General features: G+C 38.9%; 1 protein-coding gene across 5 annotated transcripts in view; it reads left to right on the plus strand.

The window, feature by feature from the left end:
• The window catches only part of ATP2B2 (ATPase plasma membrane Ca2+ transporting 2), a 319,480-nt gene that overhangs the window by 97,328 nt on the left and 208,039 nt on the right, over positions 1-14,113 (plus strand). For all 5 annotated transcript variants that reach the window (XM_032447214.1, XM_032447210.1, XM_032447211.1 and 2 more), the window contains exon 3: positions 2,339-2,431. The gene's annotated coding sequence lies outside the window, so the exon portion shown is untranslated. The remainder of the gene's footprint in view (positions 1-2,338; positions 2,432-14,113) is intronic.

Raw genomic sequence — 14,113 nt, forward strand, 5'->3', positions numbered from 1 at the left:
CCAAAATTATTTCCTTTTATTTAGATATGTGTGTATAAATTTTTGTGGAGAAAATATATAATGCTGGGCTGTGTGCTCACATTGTGCCCTTTGTGCCATACTGCCCATTGCAGTAACTAATTTCAGAGAAGTTTCTGAGACCCACATTTGGATTAAAATGTCAAAGTAAAATATACTGTATATAAGATTAAGATCATTAAACTGGGTTCATCTGTGTGTGACACATACTCTTGTGATGGTAGATCTTAAAAGTAGCTGTTGTATCTCTTGGTTTGCAGGTAATTAGGGTATAACATGAGGAATTAAAAAATGATAGGAAGAACAATTTGCTGATTACAGGTGTATTTTGTGCAATTTTTTTTTCTTGTAGCAAGATAATTTTATTGTCTATCTTTGTTGAGTTATATTTTCATGTATCTGTGCAGTCACAAAATATTTTAGGTAAATATTTTAGGTAAAGGTAAAATAGGTCTTTGGGACAGTAAGAGCAAGAGGAAAATGGTCAAAAGATGAAGCTCCTTACAGAAGTACAGCTGGTGGCCACAATTCCCTATTTCATCTAATAGGAATTCTGTGTTGAGTTTAACTAACGTAATTGTAAGTAAATTGGCTACACAAAGTGTGAAGAAGCAATTTTAAAACACTTTGTCTTATGGAGCCTTACGAGGAGGATTTAAGCACTTGGCGAAGTACTCACAAAGCATTTGTTCCCCAGATAGGGGTTCTTGGAGCAGTGCTTACAGAGTGCATTACCGGAATGGTGCCGTTGTTTTTAGATCTTTATTTTGCAATCTTGCCACCTGGTGGTGTACTCTGACAGTAAGGGCTTGGCTGGAAACCTGTCCTAATAGTTGTATGCTTTGGTAGGTAAAAACTTTTATGTCTGGGTTATAATTAAGTTCTTGGATTTTAGCATGCACAATCAATGTGTTCTTTCATTTCAGCTCTTTCCGTCTTTGTTACCGTAATGGCAAATTGGTTTCTGAAAATTGATGAGAAAAGGGACAAAGCACTTACTGGAAAACTTCATTGTGCACAAAACCGAAGGAGTTATTTGGAGTTAAAAAATTACTAAGATATGCACACAGATATTTATCTCAAGGGTATCTCTCGGTGTATTTGATCTCAGGGGCAGAGCCCTGGGGAAGCTCACTCTGAGCTGTTAATCCAAGGAGAAGCAGGTGTGGTGTTGCTGGTGTTGTGTGGGGAAATCTTTGTGGATAATAAAAGATGTTCCATGTAGAGTTCAAAGGGCGTTAACAACCCTATGTTTGCAAATGGAATGTTTTTAAACCTGTCTTTATGGTGTGGTGTTGAAATGTTTGCATAAAGAACACTTATGTCCAGCAGGACCTCTTCCTTGCAGAATGCTGCCTGTGATGTTAATATGCCTTCTTGAGTTTCTGTTTGCGAGTCAGAATGTCATTCATTCAAAATGACTTCAACATATAGACGTAAAGGTCTCTGAGCTACATGCTTCCAGGTTCTTATGTCCTGCAGAGAAAACTAGGAGACTCTCCCCCACCTCTGCCACCTTCTGCCCATCTCTTCTGCTCTCACATCTCACACATGCAGACAGCCCCTGTCAGATGTGCATGGAGTCCCCTATGCTCTGGCAGCCCGCAGCCAGTCTGTCATCCTCTGCAGCTGCTCCCCTGTAGCATCTCATGCCACACACACAAAATTTCTTTTGCATTTTCTCTTCCTGCCCCTCTCACATACAGGGCAGAGCAGGAGACTCTGAACCTTATGTGATGAGTGCTGTCTGTTTCTCTTGTTGTTTGCCTCTTTCTTCTCATCTGTTTCTTGGCTTTCAGCTTTCCTTCCCACTTTCAGCCCTTTATCCTCTCCCTCTTGGTTAACGTTCTGCATTTGCCCCGGGAATGCTGACTGTTAATCTCAAGGAGTAGCTGTTCTGGAGCAGCTGTGCAGCTTGATGTGCTGCAGGTTCAGGCTTGGCTTTTTCAATATGCTATCTATTTTTGAAAATGATAAAAATACAACAAGTTGAAAATCTTCAAAGGATTGTGTGCACCAGAATACTGCTTATTTATGTATGTGAGTCTAAGGCAACAGTGCTGATAATTGGCTAAGACTGGATAGTTGGGGCTGAGGCTCATTGTTCTGTGCTCTTCAGGTAGACTGTTGGTCACTGAACTTTTTTAATCATATTATTCTACTGGGTTATGTCTGTAACTATTTATGACACTGGATGTTTTCTTTAGTTCAGTTTGTCCTTTAGATCAGTCCTCTTGTTTGTTCCAATAATTTGTTTAATTCTCTGAGGTTTGTCAAGTCTAATTACCTCTTTTCTCTTTTTTTCTGTTTTGAAATCAAGACTGATTGATCAACCCAAGAAAAGACCCAGCTGGTTTTGTGACTCGGAGCCCAATTTGCGACGCGCTCTTGCATTTTTCAAGACGACAGTACTGTATGTAGTTTCTCTTTCTCCAAAAATTCAAACATGTAATATAATAGAAAGCTTTGAGAATTGCAGAGGAAGTTCCCAAAGAGTTCATCTGGTATTGATAAATAAGATTGTGATTTTCAGTTTAATGTCACCAGCCAAGGAAGAAGTGCTCAGTTTACTTTACGGTTGTACTGATCAGAGATTCCTTCCATGTAACAATGCTATTTTAGGATTTCAGATCGTCTAAGGAGAGGTTCCCTTATTTTGCAAGATCAATCTACTTTCTCTTTACACTGAGTTGTGTAAAGTGTGGGATTAGTGACTGTGACAAATGTATTGCAGCACTTGACTGCATTGAAGATGGATTATGTAATGGCCACTGCTGAAATGAAACACAAGGCTGGGAATGTAAAGCAAGTGCAGAGAATGCAGTGCCACTTAATGACACCTTTACCACTGTAGCTCCAATAGAGCTTGTTTCCTTGCTCTCTCTCTCTCAGCACCCCAAGACTTTGGATTTACTAATGGTTCCTCTCTACTTAATGTAGACAGTATTTTTCCACACTGAAAATTTTGTTCTTGATAAAAATGCATCATCTTAACTGCAAAAGAAAATTGCACAGGTAAAGTGTCGGCCTCATAGTTAATAATTCAAATGTCAGAAGACATAAATGAGAGTCAGGAAGTGTGGGGCTGAATGAGCTTTATACATATGTTAAAATGAAGATACCCAGCTTGCTCTGAAGAGATAAATGTTCCATAATTTTCTAAGTGAAAGGAGAAGGCAGGTATTTGTTCTGGACTTTCTGTTGAACAATAAATGGTTGAAATGTATTATAGAAAAGGGGAAATAGCACTTGCTATCTACTTAAATGAAGACTTGGCTTATGAGATAGTAGAATGATTAAAGAAAAAATAATAAGCATTGACTCCTAAATTTTATGGCAAAATATAAGATGACTTTCAGTGTTGATAATTACAAGATATCTGAACAAATTTGCTTTATGACTACAGTGAAGATATTTCCATTGTGGCTGTGAGATTGATAAGTATGTTGATAGGAGGAAAAGAAAGACAATCACGTTTGCTGTTTGTCTAATACATAAACATAGGAAGCTTAGAATACCCCATCTCGCTATCCTGCTGTAGTTCTGAATATCTTTCACTGTCTTTAGAACACTTCTTCCTCTCAGGGATGTGCAGAAGTTGATTTAAAGTTGATATATGTTTGTTAAGGGAGATCCTTTAGGCTGCTATGTTTTTTCTATACTTATTAGAAATTAACTGCAGTTATAATTGAGAATGAAGAAGCTGGAGAGAAATGGCTTCATCTTGAGCTGTATGTGCAAGGCACTGGGGAAGTGAATGGTATACTTGTCTGTTCAAGGAATTATCATGACCTTTTGCTTTTTTAACTTACTCTGTCTACGTTAGAGGAAAAAAAACCAGCAAAACATGTTATTCCTACTCTTATTTTACTGCATTCAGCATAGTGGTGATGGGCACGCATTGTACGTCAGCTCACCCCTAGTGATCCTGTATGTGCCAACAAAATTACTTTCTTAGGTTTGATGTCACAGAGTCCTGTCCATCTGTTTCTGTGTTACTTTCCTGGGAGCACGTCCTGTCTTTTTAAGGGGAAGAGGAATATATTGTTTTCTTTCAGTTTTTAGATGCCAGTGTGGTGTCATTGATTCAGAGTGTGCAAATGTAGAGAGTTTATTATTTTAAGTCAATTACATTTTATAATCATACCATTAAGGCTTTATTTCAAATCTGTTATTTTGAGAGGTCTGTAGTGGTAATTGCAACATAACTATATTCAGCGAGAGAATAACAGAAGAGAGTTTCTGGTTCTGTTACAGGGCTTCTGCTCAGTAAACCTACAGACTTCTGCTCAGTAAACTTGCAGCAGTTGGGGACACATACCCACATATCTTCCTTCTCTGGGTAAATCCTCTGGGGAGGAGCTGCAAATGGCCGGGTTCTATGTTGACCTGGAAGCAATGGTTGTTAATAGGAGAAATTGCTTGCAGTCAGTTAATAGACACCGTCGATATAAAAAAAAAAAAAAACGTGGAATTCACATTTGCTATTTGTTGCTTTCTATTTTTTTTCTTGGCAGACTTTTTCATCCTACAGATTTTATAAGTATGTTACTGGATTTCCTCTGACTTCTGTCTCTTGCTGGAGCTCTCACAGCCCAGGTTAATGCTTTTTACTCGTTTCCTTTCTGTACAAAGCATTCAAATGTATTTCCTTAATGTGACACCACAGAGCGCTGAGTACAATTCAAATGCTAATACGTAGAAGCTAAATGTCACAAAGGAGATGTGTTAACGTTTGTCTTTATTCACTGTTTCAAATGCTATGTGCCAAATCTTGCTTGACACATATAACATACTGCATTTACCCCTTAAAGGCATGGTAAATGCCTTTCTGAAGGTAAAAAACGGCTTTTTTGCATTTTTTAATTCTTTTGATCTTACAGAAGAGCGAATATTTCCTTTCCTGACCCTGCCTGAGCCCACTTCGCCAATTCATCTGCTTTCTCACTGATTCCTGTGTTAAATTGCCCTTTTTCAGGGAGAAACTGCCAAGCAAATGCATCCTGCAGAGACAAGAAACCAGCCCCCTCACACCCCCAGCTGGTTTTATTAAGGCACGGGAGTTTCTCCTCAGTGACTTTGAGGCTCTTTGTCAGCCTGCCCAGTAAGTTGAGCTCCTGGTTGAGGTCAGGCTTAGCTCTTTTTAAACAAAACCACAGTTCACTCATTCCTTGTTACTATTAGAATCTACATTTGCTGACGTATTTTATTAATCTGCTTCAAATTTTAAGTGTGTGTTTTGCCTGCTATTATCCATGGCTGATAGAGTTCCATCCACTTCATTCAGCTGTGCAAAGTAGAAAAATTCTCAATTTGCTTTCAGACTGATCTAATCATCTTCTATTGAAGTCCTATCAATTTTTTTCCCTGGAGAGTTCATCAAAGCCAGTAATATTACTATCATTCTTGAACGCTTTTTTGGACCTTGCCCATTTTTTGTGTCATCCACTGCACTTCCCATGTCTCTTTGCCTGAGGTGGCAGAAAGCAGAAGGACTGGGAGGGAGGGCAGCAGGGCCATGCTCCCCTGTGACGGGCTCCTCATATCTACGCACCTTGCTACCTCAGATACAGGCTTGATGTCTCAGGTTCTCAATCGTGTCCTTGGCACTGTGTATTCTGGTGGGCTGAGTGACTTATTCTTAGACCTGGTTTGAGATTTCTCAGTAATCTTCCTCTGCAGATGTCAGTGCTTCAGTACTGAGTGGAGTGATGCTTTGCTTTTTGTGTATGCAAGCTACACACGGTCTGCATCCAGCTACTTAAGCTTACAAAATGTTTCAGAGTATGTTTCCATGTGAGGTCTTACAGAAAATGCAAGCTTTTCCTTGACTCTTGTGAAGGATTTTTGGAGAGTGCTCTGAGGTTTTTTGGTCCTATCACTACTTCTCCTTTGTGCTTATATTAATTTTCTTTCTTTGCTTTGAGCCCTGTAACACTTGCTATCAGAAGCTGCAATTTCCTGCCACCTGTGGTGGAATGTATTTCTTCATTATGAGCTTTTTGCTGCTTTCTCAAGTTTTAGTTTTGATTAGCTGCTATGGAATATCTACATATCATTTGCGTGTCCTGCAAAGCTTAATCATCTGATAGCTGTGCAAATTGCTGCCTCTAGCTGATTTTACCTCAGCCCAAATCGCTCTGTGCCAGATCCTGGTACCAGAACTGAGCTGATATGAAGTTAAGTGCAACAGAATGCATTGGAAAACTTTTTCATGTATTTTTTTTAATTCCCTGGGAACGAAAGATCACTGCAAATGCTGAGGAGCAGTTCAAAGTGATTTGTCTGAATGGAGGTGGAATTTAGAAAAGATTACAGCTTTTTATTCAGAATGTGATAAACATTTTCTTAATGTCATTTTTTGCACCTTTTTATTTAGAACCTTTGAGATTTTTTTTAAGACGAATGTAAGCAGAGATTTACCACTACCTGTTAAATTTTCATAGAAACAGACTACAGATCAGAAGAGAACCATGAATTGCACTAACTGTTGCATCATAAATGCCAATATTTTACCCTTGTCCTTTAAATGATTTTTTTCCACCTCCAATTTAAAAATAGAATTGTGTTTGTACCACAGGGGCAGCTTTCCAGCACCTCATCTGTATTAACTAGTTTCTTTATCAGTATCATCTGGAACAAGAATTAGGACCATGGAAATATTAGTGTGATAAGAAGCAGCATATGTATATATGGGAGGCACTTGTAAATTGTACTGGATTTCCAGCATCAAAAAAAAAGAACTTAGCAACAGCAGATGTATAGCTTGAAAACTGTAGGAGGAGAGAAAAGAAATGGGTTTGGTTCTCTGTGCTGAATTCTGCTGCAGCAGCTGGCATGAGCAATGTACTGGAGATGAGCTGGTACCACAGGTAGAACTGTTGCTGTCTGGCATGCAGTAGACCAACTAGTATTTGCCAGTGAGGTTACCAGCAAGTAACGGTATTTTTAAAAAACTAAGAGAATGAAGAATAACTTCCTACTTGTTCTTTATTTTCTTTGTTACTCCTTCTAGTCAAACCCTTGCCCCTGAAGTGTAAATTGCAACTTGAAGGGAAATGAGTCCATATAGACATTATAAACTGCCTCTGCTAGGTGTTTCTGGAAGAGTCCTTAGCAGTACTCAAAAGGCTGTTAAGAATGATCTTGATGGAAGGGCCCCTTCTTCTCCCTATAATCTTTGTCACTTCTGGCATGCCAGCCTTATTCCCATGAGCTGGGGCTACTCTCTTGCTTCTAATATTTTTTATTTATTTATTTTCGTCAAACCTCCTTCTGAGAAATTCTTCCTTTTCCCACCGTTCCACAGGTCCCCAGAGACGTGGCACACAGCCTTGCTGGAGTAGCATGATTCACTACTGTAAATGTCTCTGTCAGCCTTGCTTGAGAAACTGTACTGAAATGGAAATGAAATCTGTGCCCAACGGGCATAGACGTAACTTTCAACAACTAAACTCTTTCTTCTGTTTCCTCCCTTACTTCTTTTAGCGTGCACACATTTCTACTTGTCAGTGTGCTTTATGGATGAAATAAAAATAAAGCTGTGCAAGGTGGTGTGATTGTGGGTGGTGCTGGATCTTCATTTTTCTCATAAGCTTTTCTCCAAATCCTATGAAGCAGCATTTCTGAAAATAAGCAAATAATTATATCCAGTTTCCTTTCCTTATGGGAGGACTTTGAGTAGCGAGAGAACTTCTTGTTCCTGTAAACAGTTCACAACAGACTTTCTGGGGTGGTAGTTGCATTTGAACCAGAGTTTGTGATAATCCTGAACGGCTCATTAATGGTCAGCAGAGAACCACTGGAATTTGAAGAGTGATTTAACAGAGTTTGGTTGCTGGTTTGTGTAGGTTAGTGGGATTGTCTTTAAGCAGAGAATGGCTTGTGGTTGCTCAAGATTGTGCTAAACGAGCAGGTAGGGACATCACTGCAGAAGGAGGCATGTATATGTCCAGGTTAATGGTCATGGAAGAGTCTGCAGTGACTTGTTGTTTTATGCAGTTGTGGGAAGAAAAGAAATAGAAAAAAAAAAAAAAAAAAAAAAAAAATTAAAAAAGGATGCTGCAAACCAGCACAGTTGTTTTGCTGAGCATTTTAGTATAGAATTAAGGGATAGCAAATTGAGATTTACAAACATTAAAGTGAAGGAGATTGCAATAGTTAAGACAAGATTATTAAGGATAAGAGAATTTTCTGTCATGGCTTCGTGGAATTTGAATTAATGTTTAGGAAATACACACTAGTAAAGTGAAAAGTTAAGGAAAAGGAGAAGGGAGGGAAAAAAAAGCTCTGCAAACCTAAAGAATCATTTTATTGCAATTTGTAAGTGAAAGAAGAATGGCAGAAATAGAACGTTCTCTGGAATGATGATAAACATTTAGAATATTGAGCAAATAAAATAAACTTTGTGCTTCTTCCTTGTTTTTTTTCCCCATACATGCATACCTGTGAATACACATGGGCATTTATGTGCCTATTCATTTGTGCACTGATGTAGTTCATCAGCAGCTGAGGTCCAGTAAGATTGAAAACTTGCTTAAGAAAAGCTCGAGTTGTCTTCCATCTGGAGTCTCATTTTAATCCTGTGATTTGCTGCATAAGTCATGACCCTTGTGGTAGTGCTTCCTTTTTTCTTCCTAAACTTTGTTTGCTACGAGGCTTTCATTAATTCTGTTTTCAAATTTGAATAAAATAGGTAATATTCATACTATACATTAAAAAAAGAATATTTTAAATATATATTTAAGTTGTTTTGTGTTTACGTAATGCTGTATCTTGTTATAAGGCATTTCCAAAGTTTTTGCACTAGCAGTTTGATCCTTGTTACAAGAAGTTGGAAGCTGCTATGGATGATTCATTTTGAACTGCTATTTTGGTGGTGCACACATCGTCTTAGATACAGCTTTACATAAAACGGATGGGAAAATGCTAGTTTATATACCTCCTCCACCTATCTATTTAAATGAAAATCCATAAAACTTGATCAGGGGGTCTGTCATTCGGATTTATTTAGAGCACACTTTGAACATACAGTAGGGAAAAATGAGGAGAGAGCTCAGGAGTGTGAATGGTGATCAGCTAACTGTGAAATGGAGGAAATGCTGTGGATTGTGTCAGAACTCACCCTTGGCTTTAAGCCCTGGTTGTTTGCCGTGTCTGATGAGAAAATAATCCATACCTGCTAAAACAGAAATAAAGATAATGCAACGAGGCAGAAGATAAGATCTGCTTATGCTCTCATGCTTCTTGGGGGAATAAGTGGGGAAAAAAAGTAAGGGACAGATTTTTCCTTTGTGTTCATGAAGGAGGGTTTTGTGGAGCTGAGATTTCAGAGAAGTCAATCAGAAAAGCTGGACTTGTTAGAAAATGGGACTTTGTATGGAAATGTACATCTTGCACTGGTTAGCAGCCCTTTTTGTTACTGCGGGCATTATCTGCAAATGGAAGTCCTGTGTAAAACTTCAGTGTCACAGTGAAATCAAGTGATGATAATAGATAACTCTAAAATACATGAACACAGCCCTAAAACTAAGATGCAATTTTCCTTTAATACGCATTCTATATATATATATATATATATATATATATACATACATACATTTCAGGTTTGAATGAAAAATGAATGGATTTAATGAAACTTCAATTACATTGGATTTGTTCCTCATTGGTTATCAGGAAATAATCCAAATTTCTCAATGCAGGAAGAACTGATGTCCAAAAAATATTATTTCAGTAGGCAATTCATTGGCTTTTTCATTCAGACTATGAACGTTATGTATTAAGGGTTTAGTTTAATCTCTCTAGAACTGTGTTTCTGTTCACTTATAGTCTGTGAAAGCAGTTCAGTATGGGCAGAAGTCCTGGTGAAGTACATGAAGTAAATGCATTTGTACTGTTTGACCAGTCAGTTATGAATATTCACTTGTTTGTGAACAGATGGTAGCTCCAGTTCTGTGCAGAAATATTGTCACAAGTACTTCCTTTGGTACTTTTTGTATTCCAGTTCTTTTCACAGTTGTTCTTCCATTCAAGACATATTTGTTGTAGTAAATATGTATTCTGACAAAATATTTAAAGGTGAACAAAGAGGGAGGGAGCTCAGAGAAGCAAATAAATCCTTTGTGCTGTGAAAGTGGCTGATGTAGTCAACGTGCTCCTGTGTTTTGAATATGGATTCATACGTGCATCCTAAATGGGTGAAAGAAGGTTTGGATTTAGGAAAAAAGTGAGTTTCTAAGTCTTTCCTGCGCTATTTCTTTTTACAATATTGCAGTGTGTATTAGTGTAGCAATTTTAAATTTGGGTTCTTTGAAATAGGATTCAGGGAACCTTTTTAACAGCCTTGCTGGGAAGCATGGCAGTGATTGCAGCCAACCTGTTCTTTTCTTCTTGCTTTTTTAAACCAATGTAGACAGTGCTTATAAACATGCGGTACAAAACACATGGCGCTGAAGAAATATTAATATTGACTGGGAGCATATGGCTCCATCAGCAGCACTAAATAAAAGATATTGAGATAATATTTGCCAAATAACTGACCAGAAAAACAGGTCTGTAACTTCTGAGAGACACAGAAAATTTACTTTTTGTCACCTGTACAAACCATAGAGTTTTCTGGGCTGAAGTGATTTATGTTTGATCTTTCATGGTAAATGTGCACTCCATGTATATTTCTTTACTGGGGCGTTACAGTTCATTATAATGGCTTGAATTTGAAGAGACACTGTGGTCAGTTAAGAATCACTGTCAATAGAATAATTACCTCCTTGTGGAAGATAATTATTTACCCTGTCATGTCTGCAAGGCTTGGTGGGATTGATGTGGACAAGAGCATGTCCATCAGACCGCTGCTCCATCACAACACCAGCTGAGATAAAAGCCTTTGTGGTTTCAAGTCCAATCTAGTCATGCTCTCAGTCCTGCCTTGTACTCAGCCTTGAGCTGCTGTGAGTCCTTTTTGGGGGCAAACGAGCTCTACAAATAATGAGATGGGCATAGGCTGCAACTCCAACTCTAGGATGGAAGGGGCCTCTGAGCCACACAGAACTGACTGAGATTGGATGGAAAGTTCTGGGATGCTGGGGGCCTGAAGTGCTGTTCCTCAGCAGCCAATCCAAAGTTAAAAGAACATGATCAGAAGATTCAGGTTGTTTGGGTTTTACTATTTGGAGATTTGCTCCATTCTTTCCAGGGACAGCAAACATACCATTAGATTGTATGTAATTTTAACACCAGCATCTGTACAGCTCTATGCATAGTAGTTGCGCAGAGGTTAACTGTGATTCTTATGTGGCCACCTCTAATGCGATAATTACTTTTGGCACCTTTGTGCCTAGGCCTAATTCATCTTGCAAAGATAAGGTAATCATTTACTACTTAACCTCATTCTTCATGTGCCAAATAACTCAGTGGTACAATAAAAATTTAGACATCCAAGTGGGGAGTAAAGAATGGAGGCCAGTATCGTGGGAAAAAAACACAACAATATTTGAACAGTAAAATAAGCAGGATTACAGCAAATTTCTACCTCAAAACAAGTCCTGCTTTAGCAAAGTGCCTCACGTTAGTATTTTTACTTGGCAAACCTCAAGCTGAGATTTGCTATGGTGAAATACACAATTCTCCAGCAAACATTTGTAGATTTCAAAAGAGGACATGGTTCAGATAGTATTGCTGCACCATCAGTGGCATTTATGGTAGGCTGTACAAAGTTGCATGCTCCTAGTTAATTTTTAGTTTTGTACTATATCTTTGGCACACTTTGTGCAAATATGTTCTGGTCCAGACTTGGGAGAGCGAGGGGGGTGTGGTAAAAACTGGGATGTTTCTTAGTGTGTTGAGAGTAGGGATGGTCCAAGGTAGTGAGTTTAGTGCATGTGTAAAAAGGTGAAAGATAATATAATTGCCATTTGAAGTGGAGACCTAAAGTGTAGTCATGGCTATGTTGATGGTTTCTCCTTATTTCGTGTGTGTGAGTCATGTCTATAGCTGCACAACTGTTTGTGTATAAATAAAGTTATTGCAGCTTTCTTATCCTGTTAGGATGGTTTTATCATAATTATGACGTGTGGGAGCTGGGGACTGTTCATATAGTTTTGATTCATTTAAAATTTGTTTCTTCTGTGTTTGTGTGTTCTTTCATACTATTTTTAATTTAATAGCTGAGGTTTCCAGTCCTGGAGAATTGAAGAAAGGCAAAAATATACCTTTTTTTTTTCTGCTTTCTGGACATCAAACTGGGATGATGCCATTTCTCACTGTGGATATGTGAACAACTGTAGAGTCACTTCAGAGTTAATTATATTGTGGCTCTCATGTGGTGTGATAGAATAAAAATCATGAATTAATCGCTTCATTGGACTTTCACTCCTATTACAGTAAAGTTTCACTATACTGTAAATGCTTGGTATTATGTCAGCTCCCTAGAAGTAGTCATTATCACCTACACACTTGGTATCAAGTGCTGCTTTCTAGAGAGATTAGTACCTTTTCCTCCTCCTCCTCCTCCCCCACACTTGCTCAGCTGAGTTGAAGAAAATCCAAATTACCACAACAGTACAGGATGGAAGATGGAAAATAATGCCCCTGATGTGTGGCTGCTGTTTCAAGGAGAGTAACGAGATACAGGATTTTCTTCTCCTTCACTAACACTTTCATGACCTAAATTCACCTGACGTCAGTCGGTTTAGCATCGTGGGTCAGAGCTGTAAGTCTTCCAAGCCCTCACTGTGCACTACCAAATGGCTAATTAAGGAAATAGGAGTTGCCATCTCACTGCTCTGCAAAAAAACACAGATATTCACTTTCTCTGCCATAGGTACAGGAAGTAAAAAGTGCAGTCAAGCATCAATGAAGCCGCATCCAAATAAAAGGGGACCTTGAACCAGATTGCATTTTTTTCTTTTCTTACTTCCGTGGTGTTCCTGTGCCTGTGGAAAGATTTGGCTATTTAAACTGTTTATCACTTATTTGACAATCACCTAGCAATAACCATTCACACCTCTGTTATATGAGTGCAAGTTTGTTGTCTCATACCAGGCAGGAGTGCCTGGAAGGAACAACACTGCAGAGGTTAACTGAAGTGAAGAGGGAAATAGAATTTTTTCTTGGTAGATATCACTTTCTCTTGTGCATTACCTGTGCATTCAAAGAGGGAATACAGTACAAGAAAGAAAAAGTTTGTAAAACCATCCCAAGTAACGTGCACTTTTATCTAGCAATGCTTGCATTTTTTTTGGAAGAGGGATTATCATGTTTCCTTAGTCTAAATTTTCTTTCAGGGATGAAATAGGTCAAGCTGCTGGGAAATACATAAAGGTGCCACTGGGAGGCGGGGGGAGGAACTCCCCCGTGCCCTATCTGCCAGTTTTGGGGGTTTCCAACCACAATAGCCGAGTTTGCAGTCTAGATATTTCTCCTGAAATCTGCACTGAAACAATTATAAAAGCTTTTATGTTTTCCTTTCCTTCCTGTTTAGCGTTAATTGGAAACAAAGGACAGAGATAAAGATTTCTTGCTTCTATCTTTGTCTGTCTTTAAGCAGAGTCCTGTAGCTAGAAGCCAAGGATTTTGTATCAGGGTACCTGTCTTAACCAATAAAATGCAAGTTCTAAGCTCTGTAGAGAAATGCAATGAGAGCAGCAGTCTGGGCACCGGCATTGCAGTGTATTCTATGTAGTTTCAGTTCAAAATGTTTAATAGGTCTGTTACTCATCTTTTCTGGGGGAGTTTTATGTTTATGGAGCAGAGGATTCTAAACTGTGGTACTAACGTCACTAGTGGTACACTTCAAAGGGGTGTGCAGAAATGGCAGTTCCCAGTTCTGTCTGCACAGTTTTAATGCCTTCCTGCAGGCTGTTCCTCTCCATGGCGGGTTGGCCTGATTTGTTGCTGTTGCAAGGAGCTGCTCTCTCTGCAGCCTCATCACAGTTCCATGGTAGCAGCTCACATGGGGCCCTAGAGCTGCCCGTGTTGGCAGTGGGCAGGCAGATGAGAGGGCAGCAGGCAGAGGTGAGGGCAATGCACTGTCAGTCTGGGGTTGTGGAGAATATCACTTTGTGGTGGTGCAGAAGGTGAGCTCTTGCTGCCACTGGTA

The sequence above is a fragment of the Coturnix japonica genome, chromosome 12 (genome assembly GCF_001577835.2).
Source record: "Coturnix japonica isolate 7356 chromosome 12, Coturnix japonica 2.1, whole genome shotgun sequence".
NCBI classification, from domain to species: Eukaryota; Metazoa; Chordata; class Aves; order Galliformes; family Phasianidae; genus Coturnix; species Coturnix japonica.